Raw genomic sequence first — 5164 nt, 5'->3', positions numbered from 1 at the left:
AGAAAAACTCAGTAGGTCTGGCAGCATCTGTGGAGAGAGAAACAGAGTTAGTGTTTCAAGTCTGTATGACTCTTCTTCAGAGCCACATCTGGAAGGAGCCTATTGATGCTCAAAGCAAAAGCTCAGCTGTTCTACATAATGGTCCACTCCTCCACAAAAGAGCCCTTCACACACACATTTATAAAGGTCTGCATTTAATTCCGGCTCCTCACTTTCACAGCTGGAACTCAGAAGGCTCAGTGTCATCAACATAGGGAGGATCATCGTATCAGTTCAAATCACACAACTATGTTTCATGTTTTGGATTAATTCAATTCCAAGCTCTTGTGAAGTCAAAGTTCCTCTTTAGAAGAAGCCAATATTGATCCAAACTTTCAACTGGACTTTGCCTCTACTGAAAAAAAAAATGTTTTAATTATTTAAACTTCTCTTCCACAAAGAAATGTTCTTTCTTTAGATAATCTTATATCATATGTCTGCCAAGTTTGGGATTTAACTCAATCTTGGAGTAATAACTATATCACTGTATCGTGTACCTTTGTCAACATATTCTGGTTTGAAAAAACAGACGTAGGCCAGAGGAAGGAAATTCAATCATTTCTGCCTGAATCTGTGTATGACTGGCATAACTTCTATTGACTTGCAATCAAATGCACTTGAAGTGCATCCCAATAACAATACTACTTGCTTTAATTTAGTGCCTTATTAAATCAGGCTGCAGTATTTCCTGATTTATCTAGTTTGTTGCCTATTGACATCAGATGGATGCATTCAACACTGGCCCAGGATTGTTCCCCTTTCCAGTGTACATTTGCCTACGGCCATACTAGTCTGAAAACGCCCGATCTCGTCTGATCTCGGAAGCTAAGCAGACTCAGGCCTGGTTAGTACTTGGATGGGAGACCGCCTGGGAATACCAGGTGCAGTAGGAAAAGGAGGTGTCAGCTGTGGCTCAGTCCATAGCACCCTCGCCTTTGAATCAGAGGGTTGTGGGTTCACGTCCCACTCCCGGAAACCAAGAACTGTGATTGTACTCGAAAGAGTTGCAATCTGTGACTGTTGATAACTCGAAAGAGTTTCCAGTGTACATCCTTTCCCTCCTCTACTTTTTCCCACAGTGCCCCTAAGAGGGAGCACACACACGCATTTCTTTAAATATCCCACAGGGCATTGAGCTCATTCAGTTGTTCTTCATACATCACTAGCATCTCTCTCAAGCTTGCACAATTACCCTGTGTAAAATACTTTGGGTTTCATAACCTTCTTTCTCTCCTCCACCTTCCCAAACTCGTCACTGACATGGAACACCAAATTGAAATGAAATCACTCACCCAAGCATTGAGAGAACTTGCATTTTTATAGCAACTTTCATGGCCTCAGGACGTCACAAAGCATTTAACAGCTAATGAAGTACTTTTAAGTGTAGATTGTGCCTTGCATTTATAACTTAAGCAAATAACTTAACTGGTCAAACAATCCACAGGAAGTTTTAGAGGCTAAACGGACCTTGTGCCTTTGTTTTTACCTGGCACTCAGCATCGTCACCAACCCATCGAGCAGACAGACTCCTATCACCATTACTTTCTTGATCCACGACAATTAGTTTTACAATGGACAGTGGAAAATAATGAGGCTGTGAGGCCCATTTCAGAGGAACCTTACAGGATAAGGCAAGCCTCATAAGTTGGTTTCCTCAACCAAGTCGTGGCAATGTACAGAGCTCTTGAGCATGCTGAAGGCTTGCATCCCTGCTGACATTAAAAACTGTTGTCAGAATTCAGAAATTGTTTCAGTTTAGCTTTAGAGATCAATTTTTTCTTGAAATGACTTCCACCCTCAATTAAAAGTATAAAACACCCTTACAGAAATTTCAGATTTGGCCTGGGGAAGAATCATCTTCACCAAAGTCTCTGAGACATAAGGTGAAGAGATGAGGGATCAATTAAATGCAGCATCTTTAAATTACCATGAGTGCTGCCTCATTAGAGGCACCTGAATTGGAAGGAGGCGAATGGGCCTTTCAAACGCGGGAGAGATGATCATTTATTTGAAAGGAAGATCCCAAATTAGTCCTATGAAACAGAAATTCCTGTTCTGTAAAGTATTGGCTGAAGTACCAGAAATCCCGGAACCTTCCAGAGAGTGCTGTGGGATTTGTACATTCAACAGAGGAACCGTCTCCAACAGTGCAGCACTCCCTTCAGTACTGCACAGCAGTGTTAAGCAGTTCCGGAGTGGGATTTGAACCCAGAGGCGACTCAGTTACTGGCTGATTCACGGTTATCAGATGCTTGTGTTTATGATTGTCAGTGAATCCTTACACTTGTTACAGTGTATAAGGTGTATTTCATTTGTTAGCAAAGATAACCTAGGTGTTTGGTAGTGTAGCATTGACAGCAGTAACAGTTTCAGCCATGAAAAGGTATTAGGTAGGAGCCTGTAAAGCAAAGGCTGCTGGGATACTTGACATAAGTTAGCCTAGACAAAGGACACAGCAAAAGCAGAATAACCCACAGTAGGTGTGTACCCAGTGGTTATAGGTTATAGATGGGTGTCAGTCGTTAGAATGCTAAGTAAGGTGAGGCAGGAGACCTACAATACTTAGCATTTATCGTGACAGCAATTGCAGGTAACACAGTGTCCGTCACTGGAATGCCAAGGCACACAGCAGAATGGGACAGTTGATCTGTCATCTATTGTGATAGATTGTGAGCCTATGTGATCAAGAACACACCCGCAGGACAGGGACTAAATGTATAAAAGACAACGTAACAACACAGAGGGCGCAGAGTACTGACTTGGGCTGGGTTGAATAAGGTGGGCTCTCCCTGTGTTCACTTGAATAAACGGCTGAAAACTGTACCTGAGTCTCCAACGTGTTTGATTTCACCGCAACAACTGGTGCAGTTGGCAGGAAACTCGCATTAGGTCACTGGGATGGCACTGCAAGGCGGCTGTGTATGTTTGAATTTATCACCCACAGATAGGGCAGTTAGCCTGACCAGACTGACATGGGTGAGTATCAAAATAACCAAACTGGAGAACTCAGGATGGTAAAGTCACCGGGGAAAGGGTCGGAACTGCGCTGGCAGAGTCTGAAACCGCGCAGGAAGGTCAGGACCCAAGGGTCGGAAACCATGCGGCTGGGGGTTAAAAACCACATAGGAACATCAGGACTCAGGGTCCGAATCACGGTAGTAGGATTTAAACTGCGCAGGTAAGTCAGAGCCCAATATACATGGAGGGTCAGAACCACGCTGGTAAAGAAATAAAGCCGTGGTTTATAAAGGTCTGAACTGTGCTGGTCAGAACCGCGCTGGTCGGAGCCTCATAGGAGGTCAGAACCGCGCAGGATTTAAAGGGTATCCAGAAGTCAGAACCGCTCAGGCAGATGGTACTGAGGCAGTATGGCCAATAGTAAGGGAAACTTGGACTGGGTGCCAGAGGTTCCCTTTCCAGGTTTATAGCAGATAAGCATAAGAACTTGATAAGTAAAATGTAAACTGACTGATGGGACTCGGACAGGAGTCAGGGAATGTTTGGTGAAAATTACATTGGGAGCACCACTGCTGTCTAGAATGCTGTTGAAAAAAAACAAAAGGGAAACAATTGTGTGTGAGTAAGTACCTTGGTGTATTTTGTTTCCTGTTTGAATGTGATATTGTGTGTCTAAGTGCTGTTTTTATGTCAGTGAATGAAGGCGTTATTAGCTCTTTGTGGTTTGGTCTTGCATGATGTTTTAAGTTTTTTTCATGGTTGTTTAATGTTTATTAAGGTTCAGACTTTAAACTGGCTTAAATTCTAATTTGTTTTCTCTCTCCTCCCCAGATCTCGTGTTCTGGGGGTAATTTTGACGCTTTGAGTTCATCTCATTATAGGAGTTCATATTTCTAGGGGTTCCTAGAACTATGAATGTTTGAATGTGCCTATGTGAATTTAATATCAGGTTTAGTTATGGATTTGTAGGGGCTCATGACTAGATCGAGGTGAGAATTATAAGCATGGTCAGAGGGATGTGGAATTAATGTTGGGATTTTGTGTTATCACACCTCTCCCAGATATAAAGAGGAGCTAATGTGTTTGGGTGAGAATGAGTTTGAGATTTCGAATCAGTTACAGAATGCAGGTAACATTAGGAATTAGAAGTTGGTTTAAGTAGGGGGAAATGATAGGTTAAACTATAATGAAATGAAAGAGAATGGAAAATTCTGTTAGTTTTAGTTTTTTTTTCTTATTTGAACTGAAGAATTGTGAGGTAGTGATATTTTTTCTCTTTAAAAGCCTGCCTGTGTCTGCAAAAGACTTAAGTCATGACTGAAATTTATGTGCTGTGAGAAACTGATTGCTTTTCTTTTGTGTGAATGCTTCTTCGCATTTGGAGTAAGAATGTTGAAGGTTTCCTTGTTAGAATTTCCTTTTCTTTAGTTTTTTTTAATTACAGTCATTGAAAACCCAATTGAAGAAAGAATCACAAAGACCACTGACATTTATTTCTGTTTTCCTTCCTTTAAAAGCACATTCTACCCGTGTCTGAGTGTGCGTGTGTCTGAGTGTGCGCGTGTCTGAGTGTGCGTGTGTCTGTGTGTGCGCGTGTCTGAGTGTGCGTGTGTCTGAGTGTGCGCGTGTCTGAGTGTGCGCGTGTCTGAGTGTGCGCGTGTCTGAGTGTGCGCGTGTCTGAGTGTGCGCGTGTCTGTGCGTGCGTGTGTCTGTGCGTGCGTGTGTCTGAGTGTGCGTGTGTCTGAGTGTGCGTGTGTCTGAGTGTGCGTGTGTCTGTGCGTGCGTGTGTCTGAGTGTGCGTGCGTCTGTGCGTGCGTGTGTGCGTCTGTGCGTGCGTGTGTGCGTGTGTGCGTGTCTGTGTGTGTGTGTGTGTGTCTGTGCGTGGATTTATTTTTTTCTGTGCATGATGTTTGTATTTGAACGTGTGACTTTATGATTTGAATTAAAGGGGGAGCGTACTTTATTTTGAAGTGTCTGGCGCAATTAGAATTAATTCTGAGCTGCGTTGGATTGATCTTGGGTTAAAAACTCCCTGCAAAGTTTAAGGATTGGAGGATTTTGGCTCTCAAGAGAACAGAGGGAGTTTATTTTTAATTTCGGGATGTTGCTGATTGGAACTTGGAAACAAACATTTTAGGTCTGAAACAATGGGTGATGTAAAATCCAA

General features: G+C 42.7%; 1 non-coding gene across 1 annotated transcript; it reads left to right on the top strand.

Moving 5' to 3' along the window:
- Positions 1-813: 813 nt before the first annotated feature.
- On the top strand, positions 814-932 carry LOC144695101 (5S ribosomal RNA). Its single transcript, XR_013579866.1, has one exon. It is a non-coding gene; the product is annotated as a 5S ribosomal RNA (ribosomal RNA).
- Positions 933-5164: the final 4232 nt, after the last annotated feature.

The sequence above is a fragment of the Cetorhinus maximus genome, chromosome 20, assembly GCF_964194155.1.
Source record: "Cetorhinus maximus chromosome 20, sCetMax3.hap1.1, whole genome shotgun sequence".
Classification (NCBI taxonomy): domain Eukaryota; kingdom Metazoa; phylum Chordata; class Chondrichthyes; order Lamniformes; family Cetorhinidae; genus Cetorhinus; species Cetorhinus maximus.
This window is presented reverse-complemented; position numbering and strand designations above follow the sequence as displayed.